Source organism: Engystomops pustulosus, chromosome 9, assembly GCF_040894005.1.
Source record: "Engystomops pustulosus chromosome 9, aEngPut4.maternal, whole genome shotgun sequence".
Classification (NCBI taxonomy): Eukaryota; Metazoa; Chordata; class Amphibia; order Anura; family Leptodactylidae; genus Engystomops; species Engystomops pustulosus.
The window spans coordinates 33,738,273-33,752,129 of record NC_092419.1 but is presented as its reverse complement, the minus strand read 5'-3'; the positions used below and the strand labels follow the sequence as shown (position 1 = coordinate 33,752,129).

Here is a 13,857-nt window from a genome sequence, read left to right as displayed (position 1 = left end):
TTGTATAATGAACAGTAATAAAATTTTCCAGTACACTTTCTGTATCAATTCTTCATGGTCTCCAAGATCTCTGCTTGCTGTTTTGCAACAGGAAGCTTTGTCGTTTACTTCCTTCAGATAATCACCGCCTCGTTGTCATGTGACGTCACACAGGTGCGCGGCTCGTTATAACACACTGTAATCAAAGCTGTGTGTCTGAACGAGCCATCCACCTGCGCGACATCACATGAAGATGGACCGCGTTTATCTGAAGAAAGTAGACAGGGAAGCTTCTTATAGAAATACAGAAAGCAGAGATCGAGGAAAACCGTGAGGAATTGATAAGGTAAGTATATAACGTAAAATTTAATAACTTCATTACACAAACAATATTAATTATTTGCCATTATGTGCTTAAGGTGGACGCCCCCTTTAACATTCCACTTGCTCCATTGTTTGCCTATCCAACCCTTCTCTCTTCCCCTGTCCTAGTTCATAGTCACAATTTGGTGGTGTACACCTTGCTAGATGAGAATTATCGGCCATCCTGGATAACAGTTAGTTTACATCTATTGTGACAGGGACATCGGCAATTCGCCTGGTTTCGCATTTTGTAGATGTCTGAGTACATGAAAGACATTACCTATCTGTCCTGCGTCCAGCAGTTTACATTTCACGTCGGGATAAATGGACAGTTTCCATCTTTACCTGCCCGGTATGTGACAAGCTCAGTACGTTATCCTTTGGATGACATTTCAAACAGATGCTCTCTTTTCCCTTGTAAAACTTAATGCTATTCTCAACATTTGATTTCCCTAAGGTGATGCAGAGGTGCGCACGTACGTGTGCGCTGTTAGTATTCTGCCAGAGAAAGCTTGGCTGTTCTCTGATATTAAAACCTAGCTCATTGATGTTCTTGAAGAACATGCTAATCTTTTATTGACTTGGTTCTGAGGAACAGAAGACTCCTGTTGTTGTTTATTGTTAACACATATCAATGTGGGTAGGTGGGAGAGCGCAGAGTCCTCTGCTCATCACTGGTTACAGATGTCGGAGGGAACCATGGGGCTGTCCCTAGCTTATTTAGCTATTCCAGAGAATTTATTAACATTCTATTGTCACATTAGTATTCCACATGTGGATGCACATTTATTACATGAATACTTATTCATTTTACGATTTGAATGTGCATAAAAATAATCATATTTTACAGCTACCAAGAAGGACTTTCACTCCTTCCCAAGGCTCTTCCATCCTTCTGGCTTCCCTCATGGCTCACCTCCCATTCTCCTTCCCTCTTTTCCATTACTAGTTCTCTCGTTTTTTTCTTTCTTTCTTCCTTCCTTTCTTCTGTAGCAGCCATCACAACTTCTATGAGGTCCATGGTGTGAGGGGGCCCATCTGGCCAAATCAGTCAGCGCAAAATATTGATGGATAGGCAACATTACTGTGCTCAGGGCTTACTCTATAGTCTTCTTCAAATGACCACGTCAGATCTTTAAATGTCCTCCGCTTTTGCTTTTTCTCTAGTTATGACTTAAAACCAGGCGTGGAGACTACTCTTGTAAAGGAAATGATGCTAGCTTGCTCTGTGTGGTGTACCACTCCTGGTTTAAATTTATTGATAATAATAATAATAATTCTTTATTTATATAGTGCACACAGATTACACAGCGCTGCACAAGCATGACAAATTGGTTCCTGTCCCCCCAGGGGGCTCACAATCTAAACAACCTAACAGTATGTTTTGGAGTGTGGGAGGAAACCGGAGGACCCGGAGGAAACCCACGCAAACACGGAGAGAACATACAAACTCTTTGCAGATGTTGACCTGGGTGGGATTCGAACCCAGGACCCCAGTGCTGCAAGGCAGAAGTGCTACTCACTCCGCCCTATTATCACCGTGCCGCCCTATTATCCCTGATTATGAAAGATTTCTGAGATTATGAAATTTCTGAGATATGATATGGTCCTGGTCAGAAAGACATCGGTGAAGTTATTTTTTAACACATTATACCTAAGAATATTACTATAGGGCTCAGCTTTTCATAGTTACACTTGACCTGTGGCCCCTCCTTTCCACTTGACCTGTGGGCCTTCCCACTTCTTCTTTCCCTCCCCCACTTACCTGACCTTCCCTACTTTTCCTCTTCCTGTATCCCTCCTCTAATCCCTGCCTCCTTATTATCTTCCTTCATCTTTCCTACACTTTTTCTCCCTTTCTTACTCCCCATCCTTTGATTCATACTCCTACCCTTCATTCCTTCCCTTCTTTCTTCCTTAACTCACTTTACCATTTCAGTTTTCCCTCACCATTTCCTCTTGTTTCCCTCACCGTTTCTTGATGTACAGTAAGCCTGCATAGAGATTTTTTTAGCTCCACAATATATAGTCCAGGGAAATATATGTCATAAGGAGACCAAAAGAACAACAAGCTCTTCTGGAGATGTCATGGACCCTCTTGTTTAATGCACCCTCAGGTTTTTTGACACTCTGATAATCTACAGTACATGTCAATAAGCTACAATTATATAATGCCTTATCAGTAATAATTTTGAAAAATATATAGATCTCTATAGATAAGGTGAAAAGGGGGAAGGTCTTTTTTATATTTTTACGATTTTGGAAGTTCCGGTATAAACCAGTCCTTGGCATTATCCAGGCTCAAGCAGAATAGCTGCCTAGTTGGGTGTCTTGGTATGAACATGGTTGCTGATATGATTATAATTTAACTAATTTTCTATTTATTCATTTTTTAGAACTAATTAGAAGAGGCACTTTGGCTGAACAAACAAGGGCTCATTTTCTGGGTTTTCTGCCTACATAGGTCAATTATTATTCTAGCGAAATTAACAGGGCTAATTTTGCAGCTGCTCTCAAGGTGCATTAGATACCAGACGATGACTGGAAACGTAATTCTGCAGCTGGATGTTGTCCATGTTTATTACTAAAGATGGAAGGTAGTTGTTCGGTGGAATTTAAGATACACTTTGGAAATTGTTGTAGCACTGATGTAGCATCCAGGCATTTGTTTAAATACAGTTTGACAGATCAATTAAGTGAAGCTAAATTCCGGATGTGTGGAAAAATATCCATTTCCGGATTATCAGCTATGGAATCCTGTCCACCACAGATAGTCAGGACTCCCAGACGAAGCATATTTAGCACCCTTTACACAGATTTTCAAGGTCCCCGGCACCACTGACTATGATTCAACATAAAATTAGTTTTCAGACCAAGAATATAATTGTTTTTTACTGTCGATGTGGTCCCATCACAATATGCAACAAAACATTAATTGGACGCAGGCTTCTAAAAAAATCCAAATTGTTGGCCCTTACTTATTGGTCGGAAGTGACATTGATTGTCAGCATTGCTTTGATGCATTGTTTTGTCATATTATAAGTCCCTACAACCACCCAGTAAAGAGAACCCGTCAGGCAAAATAACCCCCCTAAACTAAATATATTTTCATAAACTGCCATTAGAGAGCATTGCCTCTGTCCCTTCATTGTCCCTCTACATGCCTGTAAACTTAAGCAATGAGGTCCTAAAGCTGTATGCAAATGACCTGTGAAATGTCCAATGAGTCATTAGCATATTCAAGCTGTCCAGCTTATTCATGAGTGGGCGGCACAGCCACACCCCCAGTGCTTGACTGACAGCCTGTATAATGGTGTGAGACTGTATAATGATGTGCTTCCTGGTGCTGGCGCCCCCTGCAGCCTGTGTGTGTATAGGAGAGATACAACAGCTCCCGGCAGCCATGTTATAGCAGAACATGTCAGGTACTTGTGTAGCTGATGTCTGGGTCTCTGTATATTAGGAGGATGCAGCATGTCAGCAGATAAAACACATAAACCAGCAATGCTCTACTATACATTACACACAGACCTGAGCAGGGGGGAGGAGAGGGGAGGAGGAACAGGGGTGACATCACTGCCTCTGACCATGTGACCAGCCTCATTTACATAATAAAGAAAAGATGATTTTACAATGATTAATGTATGAAATAACTAGATAAAGGCTGGAATGGAATCCATGTGACCTGCTCCAACAGGTAGAGGTGACAGGACAAGTGACACAGACCTGATGACAGGTGTCCTTTCAGCTTTACAATTTTTTACTCTATCTTTACTCCTATTTTAAGTGGAAGCTAGACCTGTGTCTACTGAAGTCTTTATATAGTTTTTATCCATCAACATTCACATTTCTATTGTTGGGCTGTATACTCAGTAAGGTCCCCAGTGATGTATACGTTTCAGGAAGAAGATCCAAAGGTGGATGGCGCCTTATGTGATACCTTCACAGATGAGTGGGATAAATCTCCAATAACTTGTGAGAATACCACCCACCTCATTTTTGCTTAACTCAAGCCCACGTGGATATAGCACATCAAGAGATTGCTGCCAAGCTGATGCCTCAGGACACACCACACACAGTGTGTAGTATGTGACACAAGTGAACAAGAACAGGCAAAACCTGGGCAATGTATCAGTGGCAGTGCTGCAATAACCTTAGAACCAGGTCAGAGTTCCAGTACTATCAAAATTCAATTTATTCATGTAAAATATGCATAAAAGTATTACTTATAATGTGTTTCCCACTTTCATGGTAGGAGAGGAACAGGACGATATATCGCATTGTATTTGGATATGTCTTTGCACTCCATTGTAAGGGAACATTGAGAAACATTGAAAGGCAAATACATGGTTGGAATGTAGCCGCAGCTGTACATACCTTTACAGGCGGTTCCCTACTTAAGAACACTCGACTTACATACGACCCCTAGTTACAAACGGACTACTGGATATTGGTAATTTATTGTACTTTAGCCTTAGGCTACAATAATCAGCTGTAACAGATATCACAGGTGTCTGTAATGAAGCTTTATATTTACTCCTGGTTCTTATGACAACCCAACATTTTTAAAATCCAATTGTCACAGAGACCAAAAAAGTTCTGGCTGGGGTTACAATGATAAAGTATACAGTTCCAACTTATATACAAATTCAACTTAAGAACAAACCTACAGACCCTATCTTGTATGTAACCCGGGGACTGCCTGTATATGACATCCAACCTATTTCCTAGTGAGCAGCTTCTAAGGATGGTATGTAGGGATGGGCAATCTCGAAATGCTACAAAGAGCAAACTTTGTAGTAACTGTTCAGTTTCAAGTTTTTTTTTTCATCACAGATTTTGGCACAATTTGTGCACAAAAATCCTGGTGAAAGAATGTCTACACCAAAGTCCCTAGTGAGTTACAAACCCTAAAAAGGCCCTTGTCGCCCTACTGTGGTTTCCTTAAAATGGGGTAAATCAATACAAATAGTCTCAAGATGGTGGAATGTAACATGATAGTATAGACTGGTTGACCCCAATCCAAAATCTACACCAGAAGCCAAGCATAATGGGTTTAGGCCTTTTCGTAGAGGAAAGAGATATCTGATGGGCCTCCTAAGGCTCCTGATCTTGGACTCATCTTCAAGTTCGTACTGTAGGATTTGCATCAAATATTCACAAAAGATTTTTGTATATATAAATAGACGGGTTTTTACTAATTCCCACTTCTCTAAAACTTTTGTTTGATGTTACAAAAAATACCAGTATTAAGTTTTTTTTATTATTGCTAATAACTCTCTAAATTGCAGCAACTTCTAATTTTAGTTTTTCTTTTTTACAGTAAAGAGAAAACAACTTGAGATCTTCTCTGAGAAGATAAGAGAGGACTATTTATTAATCTGTAGTATATTATCTGTTAACAACATGGCCCCTGTTACTGATGGCAGCTATAAATTAGAGGGCTACACAGGCTTCATTTTCCAATGTCGTTGCCTTACTGTGGTCATATAATTAAGTGCTCTAATTTTCCGAAATGGTCAATAAGTGATAAACAGGGTACTAAGGACAAGGTCATCACTGGCAAAGGTGTGATGTCAATTGCTGACTTGTCATTAACTTAATTCACATCAGCAAACCCAGGCTTGCGGGTGGATGAAACCTTTCAGCAAAGACAAGGTTAACTAGATTTGTGGCCTTAGGGTAGCGTAGTTTTAATTGCTGACTAGGTTTTAAATAGTATTAGGAGAAAAGCAATGCATGTGATCGGAGTATTTGTTTCATGTTGGGTTTTATTTGTACATTTTTTTTAAGTTAATTGCAGGGCGATTGATAAAAAAAATTGGGGCAATGTTTTTGTTACTTAAAATTACGTTTTGAAGCATGACATGTGTAGGGAAGGGCTATGTACCATGGAGACCTACAGGGCACATCAAAGGTTTGCCCGTCCTTCTTTTTGTTCAGGAACATTTGCTTTTCAACACAAGCCTAAAAACTGGCCAAAGAAGTTAAAAGAAACCAGCTCAAAGGTCACCTCCAATAGATGTGAGGTTTGAGTCTTTCATGTTTCTATAAAGGGGTGGCAGAATGAAGCAGCACTAGAAACCGTATATATTCTTCTCTGGTTACGATCGCACTAGTGATAGCAATAACAATTTCTTGAACTTTCTCAATTTAATTTGTTACTTCTTACAAAACAACCATAAAATATATAGTTACACAAACTCTTATAGGACCAGTGCATGCGAGTACTCTAATTACCCCTGTGGTTGCTGGAGGCCCATGTGATGAAATGAAATAATGGGAAGGGAGGGCATAAGGTAAACAGAAAAGGGGGAATAGCTCCAGTTGGGGAGCTACCAAAAATGTGACAAAATATTTCCCGCTGGTGGGGGAAACAGAAAGAGAGGCATTGGTTAAGGGGCAACAGAAGGCGAGCATCATTTTGGCGGCTTTAAGAAAATAATAAGTTGGGGTTTCCAGAAATGGGGGAATAAGTTGAGAAGTTGAGAAGAGGGGGCATGTTAAATGTGGAGGCAAAAAGAGAGGTGGCTACAGAGAAGGGGCATTATGTGTGGATCACCCAATGCCCTCCACTAAAACGAGCAGCATTTCAAGATTGCATTATAAAATATGGAGGCACTAAACTGAGTATTTTACTTTGTGTTCACACTAGGGGGGGGTTACTTAATGTAAGGATAGATGTACGTTGTATAGGCTGATATATTCATGGTGACCAAACACTTCCCCTGATTTATCTATTTTTGCAAAATTGCATTCTTCATTACAATTCTGAAGCATTTTATTCTAATGACTCTTTCAAGCCTTTCCAATATAATTCCTCTACGAATTTTTTATTAAATTGTCATCTGGGTGTTACCAGTAGATGGTCTACACCTTCACATTCTGACAGTCGAGACGTGTAAGGACATTACATTATTGATGAAGTAAATGGTAACACCTATTTGTCAAGTTATTGTTTAGGAACCTCGAGGGCAGGAGAACAAATCATTAGGCAACTTCTTTAATGGAGTTTTTCTCTGAACTGGATTGTATTAAAAAAAAACCCTATTAGTAAATGTATTTTGAACTGTTTTATAAACAATGCAATGATTAAATTCCCTTAGAGGTGTTAACACCTTTTAAATATTTTGAGTTAAAATTTAGTCCTGACCCATAAACTCTTAAAATTTCATAATGTGTTACAATAAGAACTAACTTAAAACAGACCAACAGTGTACGGATCAAGTTAGGGACCACAGTCGGGAGGATGTAGTTGGCACAAAGTAAGTCGGAAGGGGGGGAATAAAATAAGGGACCACAGTCGGGAGAATGTAGTTGGCACAAAGTGAGTCGAGGAGGGTGGGGACTAAAATAAGGGACAACAGTGAGGAGGATGTTGATAGGGGGGGGGGGGGGACTAAAATATGGGACCACAGTCTGGAGGATGTAGTTGGCACAAAGTGAGTCAAGGGGGATGGGAACTAAAATATGGGTCCACAGTCAGGAGGATGTAGTTGGCACAAAGCGAGTCGGAAGGGGGGGACTAAAATATGGGTCCACAGTCAGGAGGATGTAGTTGGCACAAAGCAAATTGGGGAGGGAAGGGGACTGAAATATAGGTCCACCATCTGGAGAATGTAGCTGGCAAAGAGCAAGTCAGGAGGGACTAAAAAACGGGTCCACCGTTAGGAGAATGCACTTTTCATCAAAAAACAAAGCACAAAAGCGGAGCTATAGAACCTGCAGTTGGCAAATCACAAGATACTAAACTGTCAGGATATTAAGAGCAAGCGGCAATTATTCTTCACCTGCGCTCCATTTGCCAGTATTGCCATACAAACACTCGCAAATCATAGCAACGGTGGAAATTATGCAGCATAACATAAATTCATTCATGTTGCTCTTGGACGTTCTGTCAGTGAAGAGCTTTTGTAGTAAAAATTCTTTGTTTTCTTTGTAAGCAGGATTTCTATAATGTCCTTTCAGAGCTAATGCATTTAGAGAAGGACTGATATGCTTCTATGCCTGGGGGAATAGAATTCAAATCTTCCCCCCCTCTTTCTTCTTTTGCAATCATAAATCTCTATATGAAATGTACTACACATTACGGTTTGAAAGGAACGCATGTAGAGGAGATTTCTCTGCCTTTCTTTTGTTTCCTCTTTTGATGCGGTGCCTTGCTGTGTCTTACCAGCAGGTTTTTAATGAAGAAGAAAGCGAAAAAAATGAAAATGGAAAATAACTTATCACAATCAATTTGTTTTGCCGTTATCCAATACTAATCTCATCTTAAATTAATACATCACATTTTTTTTCATCAAAAAATATCCATGAATCATTTTTAGATTGATGGTTGGAGACGTCTAGAGTATGTACAGTTTCCCCTATAAGTAACTAAAAGGGGATGTCCTGCAACTCCATTGTTTTTTCTTTTTACAAAAGTTTGCAAAAGTTTCTTAAAAGGGCATCTATCATCAGTTTTACTTATGGTAGACGTGTCCTACTAAGAAGTTCCTCAGGACTTCTTTTATTATGACCCACTATTGTGACAATAATAAGCCAGGGGCGCTTCGGCTACATCACCAGAGTTCTTTATAGCGTCTTGTCTTTTAATTTATTCACTCTCCCCATTCTGATACAAGTCTGATAAGCCCGGTTCCACCCCTTCACAGTGCATAGAGCTGGTGGCAGGACCGGGCATGCAACAGCTAGTGGCACATTGACGCCGCCATCTTTCCTGTGATTGACGCTCCCCATGACATGATTGGGGATGTGACAATCTATCACCGTGACAGCCTTGGGTCTTTTTTAAGGTACAATCATGCAAGTGGTTAATTGTAACATTTTCTGTACAAAAAAATGCTGTATACTGTTAAATTGTAGCATAGTGAAAAAGAGAGGGCATAAGAACAGGGTATTATATGGGGGCATTATAGGAGGGAGCACTATAAATGGGGAATAGGGAGAGGGGGCATAAGGAGAGTGGGGAACTATATATGGGGGCATAATGGTAGGGACATAAGGAGAGGGTGCATTATAAAAGGGGGGAACAGGAGAGGGAGCACTATATATAGGGGCATCAGGAGAGGGGGCAATATGTATAGGAGTATGAGGAGAGGAGTACTATATATTGGGGCATATGGAGAAGGGCCATTATAAAAGGGGATATAAGGAGAGGAGGCACTATATATGGAGGCATAGTGGAAGGCGCATTAGGTGAGGGTGCATTATAAAAAGGGGGCATTAGGTGAGGGGGCATTATAAGAGGGGGCATTAGTAAAGGGGGCATAATTGGACAGAGTATTAAGAAGGGGGACATAATAAGAGGGGGCATTAGGTATTGGGTAGAACTAAGTATATTAGTCCATCCCTTCATTACAATTTTTTCATGTGTCCACATGGGAAAATGAATTGATCATCCTGGCCTAAAAAATAATAAAAAAATAAATAAATAAAATCTGTAAACTGCACCCTGTTTCAGTGTCATTGCATTTCATCAGTACAGTATAGGGAAAGGTTTTTCTATGTGAGAGGCCAGTGAGTTGGGTCAAGAAAGAAACTAAACTCTTTTTGGAGATTGCCTTTACAGGTCACGGCTTAAAGGCTGTAAATGCTCTACTTGAGATTTTGAGTAAGGAAAAAGCAGATATGTTTTTCAGGTTGGGAAAACTAAAACTCTCCCTCCAGTTTAATGTAACTTCTTTTAAACCAATGTCTAGACTAGGCATTACACCTGTAGTGACTAAGATATACATAATGAAGGGAATTTAATATGGCTTACCAATCCGATTCTGACGTAAACACCAGCAATCTGGACCTTCCACCTCATTTATTATCGCAATGTGCCAAAAATAATAATTTAAATTTTTTTTACCTATATATAGTACTTTTATCTGCCAAATTAGTCTGTACACCACTTTTATATACTACAGTACGGCGCTCGTCTATCTCTGTCTGCTCCATAGAGATAAATTGGGAAGTCCAACCATGTGTGACCGACTGCTCCACTTATCTCGCGGAGCAACAATGGGTCCGACTGGGGTACATCAGACTCCTGTTCTCATGATCTGTGGGGATTTCATCATTGAGACCCCCACTTATTATCCTGTGGATAGTGCCTAACTTGTTTTTTGGAACAACCCCATCAAGTAAATGGTGAACATACCCTCGGATAAAGAAGTGCACATTAATTATAAGAACACCTGCTTCTCTCCAGCACTTGTGTTTCACCGTCCTATAAACTCAAAGCATCTTTTATGTTTCCATTCTTACTTTATTCTCCTGAACTTTAATCAGCCTTCGCGTGTTTGAAGGCTGGAGATGCCAGCACCATCATATTATTCTAATTTATGATTGATATTTTTGTAAGGACGTCTGAAGACCCCCTTCCCCATGTCCTATTCAATCACTCATTGTAGAGGGCATATCGGCTTTTTGTCATTTTCTGTTGTTGAAGCAGAATTCTATTATGGGCAGGGAGTGAGAGAGCATTAAATGCATTTCTATGAGGAATAAATAGGGGGAAGTTCCATTCCAAATTCCTTGTAAATGTATCATCTGCAGTCCCATAAATATTAAATTGGTCCAGAGCATGGGTCAGGTTTAGACATGAGACTGTCCAGTTAGGCATGCCAACAATTACCTTGAAAGACCCTCAATTTCAGGTGCTTATGTTTGGGAATGTAAAATTGGTCCCTAATTTTTTACTGATTTCATTTATTTATATATTTTAAAGAATGGTGAACTTTATTTAATAAAAAAACTTTTACACATTCTAAGTGCTAAAATATGAAATTCTGTCCCCCTGAAGCTGCCACAAGGGGGAGCTAAGGAGCTTACTGCATACTTTATTTAGGAGTTTGGAATTCAAAAAAGTATACAATAAACTTCGAATTTATTCGCAGTGGTGACTATATGGTGAAAAAATGTCATCTTTTATCTATATGTTATTAGTTGTAGGCAGGTGAATATTATTGAGCTGCAATTGTGACACGTGACTTTTGGACATGATGCCAAAGGTTCAGGAACTTGCTACTTTCAAGCCATGATTGATTGTTAAAGGAAATCAACGACCTCAAAAACATAAAAAAAAACCTACAAATGCTCACTCTCGCTCCTCTTCACCTCGATCCCGGCGCTGTCCATCGTTAATCTTGACACGCCGGGATCATTTAAAAAAGTTATAATTAGTAGCACAGAGTCCTGGAACAAGATGTCCGGTGCGCTGGGCTGCTAGTTATGCACGCCCATGCTGGGAGCGTGAATTCACGCCTCTTATGTGATGTCAGCATGGGAGAGGAAGGTGAGGGGGCACGCATAATTAGCAGCCTGGAGCACCGGGCATCTCATTCCGCGCTCGATGCTGCTAATTATAACTTTCTTTGTAGGTGATCCCAACGTGTCAAGATTAGCATCAGACAGCGCCAGGATCAAGGTGAAGAGAAGCTGGGTGAATATTTGTAGTTATTTTGATGTTTTTAAGGTAGTTGGTTTCCTTTAACACCACAATATAAGGAGAGCTCACAAATATGAGACCATTAATATGACCTGATAGGTTGAAACACGTCGGTCGTATTATGCTGTCAGTTTCCTGAATGCTTTTAACTGTACTTAATAAAGTAAGTCTGTAGTATCACCCACAACTTTCACCTGATGAGTTGAGCTGGCACAGGTGGTTCTATACAAATATGTTAAAGCTAAAAAGATCTTAAGAAGAACTTAAAGTGGTATTCTCATGTAGCCATTTACATTCAATTGAATTAATCCACCATATACCTACAATTCTTAAATTGCATGTTATAAAACAGAAATTCCCCATAAATATGACATTGCAAGGATTTACTAAATGTCCCACAGCTATCCTGTGATAATGATCCCTGAATCCAGGTGGTCAACCTCGATAGTGCAGCCTGCCCACTGCTGAAAGAGTGTGGTGGTGGTCGAATCCAAGGACAACTATTTTTTTTTCAAGGGGCAACATGGCTCCATTTATGAGAAATTATTTTCACACAGGAACATTTTTTTTAATAACGTGCAATTGAAGAAACATACACTCACCGGCCACTTTATTAGGTACACCATGCTAGTAACACCATGCTTGTAAAGGACCTTCCTTTTCCTTCAGAACTGCCTCAATTCTTCGTGGCATAGATTCAACAAGGTGCTGGAAGCATTCCTCAGAGATTTTGGTCCATATTGACATGATGGCATCACACAGTTGCCGTAGATTTGTCGGCTGCACATCCATGATGCGAATCTCCTGTTCCACCACATCCCAAAGATGCTCTATTGGATTGAGATCTGGTGACTGTGGAGGCCATTTGAGTACAGTGAACTCATTGTCATGTTCAAGAAACCAGTCTGAGATGATTCCAGCTTTATGACATGGCGCATTATCCTGCTGAAAGTAGCCATCAGATGTTGGGTACATTGTGGTCATAAAGGGATGCACATGGTTAGCAACAATACTCAGGTAGGCTGTGGCATTGTAACGATGCTCAATTGGTACTAAGGGGCCCAAAGAGTGCCAAGAAAATATTCCCCACACCATGACACCACCACCACCAGCCTGAACCGATGATACAAGGCAGGATGGATCCATGCTTTCATGTTAATGACGCCAAATTCTGACCCTACCATCCGAATGTCGCAGCAGAACTCGAGACTCATCAGACCAGGCAACGTTTTTCCAATCTTCTACTGTCCAATTTCGATGAGCTTGTGCAAATTGCAGCCTCAGTTTCCTGTTCTTAGCTGAAAGGAGTGGCACCCGGTGTGGTCTTCTGCTGCTGTAGCCCATCTGCCTCAAAGTTCGACGTACTGTGCGTTCAGAGATGCTCTTCTGCCGACCTTGGTTGTAACGGGTGGCGATTTGAGTCACTGTTGCCTTTCTATCAGCTCGAACCAGTCTGTCCATTCTCCTCTGACCTCTGGCATCAACAAGGCATTTCCGCCCACAGAACTGCCGCTCACTGGATGTTTTTTCTTTTTCGGACCATTCTCTGTAAACCCTAGAGATGGTTGTGCGTGAAAATCCCAGTAGATCAGCAGTTTCTGAAATACTCAGACCAGCCCTTCTGGCACCAACAACCATGCCACGTTCAAAGGCACTCAAATCACCTTTCTTCCCCATACTGATGCTCGGTTTGAACTGCAGGAGATTGCCTTGACCATGTCTACATGCCGAAATGCACTAAGTTGCCGCCATGTGATTGGCTGATTAGAAATTAAGTGCTAACGAGCAGTTGGACAGGTAGACCTAATAAAGTGGCCGGTGAGTGTATATGTGGTAGAGGAAATAAGTTAAAATGTGTTTGCCCAGGTGAGAATATTCCTTGAAGCTAAAGTAAAATGAAGAATCTGATACATAATAAGGGTGAAGTTACTTTGTAGTATAATAGGTTGTGCCTGCGCTGAGCAGTATTCAGCTTCTGTTTTATACAAAATGAAAGTTATCCATTTTGCATTTATGAGTATAGATTTAGCAGTTTGCATTGTTGAGCGCATGGAAATGGTGATTAATCTAAAAATTGT

The 13,857-nt window shown here is 40.5% G+C and overlaps 2 protein-coding genes across 2 annotated transcripts in view; both read left to right on the top strand.

The window, feature by feature from the left end:
• Nucleotides 1-13,857, top strand: part of HS6ST2 (heparan sulfate 6-O-sulfotransferase 2) — a 228,843-nt gene that overhangs the window by 31,962 nt on the left and 183,024 nt on the right. The window lies entirely within an intron of this gene.
• The window catches only part of LOC140077158 (P2R1A-PPP2R2A-interacting phosphatase regulator 1-like), a 981,687-nt gene that overhangs the window by 926,179 nt on the left and 41,651 nt on the right, over nt 1-13,857 (top strand). The window lies entirely within an intron of this gene.